We start from the raw sequence: 579 nt of genomic DNA on the forward strand, positions 1-579 counted from the left end.
AAAATAGGAATTCAAGAAAAAAATCAATTCGAGGGAAGAAGAAACAAAATCGCCGTGAGGAAGTCCAATTTCCTTCGGAATTGCAGTTGAACTATATCAATAATATTAATATTTCAATTTTTCGACTGAAATTTTTTTTCTCTCATATATAGCCTTGTCTTGCCTCAAAAGATAAATTGCATTATCTGCAAATACCTGACAATAGAATGAATCAGTTTCTCTCTCCTATCTTTAATTCTCTCGTGTTTCCGCCATTTTCCATTTTTCTCTCTTATTCCCAGTTATTTTTGGTAGTTTTTATTATTCCCCTTTTTTTCTCGGTCCCTCTTATCCCTTTCATTCTCTCTCATTTCACCGCACGCACCTACTTACATGCTATATATGCGGGGGTATATGTATATGTTTCATTATTTTTATCTATTTACTGTCTTAGATATAGAACCCTTCTATAACGAAGACACGGCGAGCGTACCGTTGTTCCAGGACTAGTCTAGATAAACTTTCTAAAAACACAACAAAAAAAATCAAAGGCATTAGTCCTGTTGTGACTCCGTATCCTCGCCTAATCTCCTCTGGCCA

The sequence above is a fragment of the Penaeus monodon genome, chromosome 23 (genome assembly GCF_015228065.2).
Source record: "Penaeus monodon isolate SGIC_2016 chromosome 23, NSTDA_Pmon_1, whole genome shotgun sequence".
Taxonomy (NCBI): Eukaryota; Metazoa; Arthropoda; class Malacostraca; order Decapoda; family Penaeidae; genus Penaeus; species Penaeus monodon.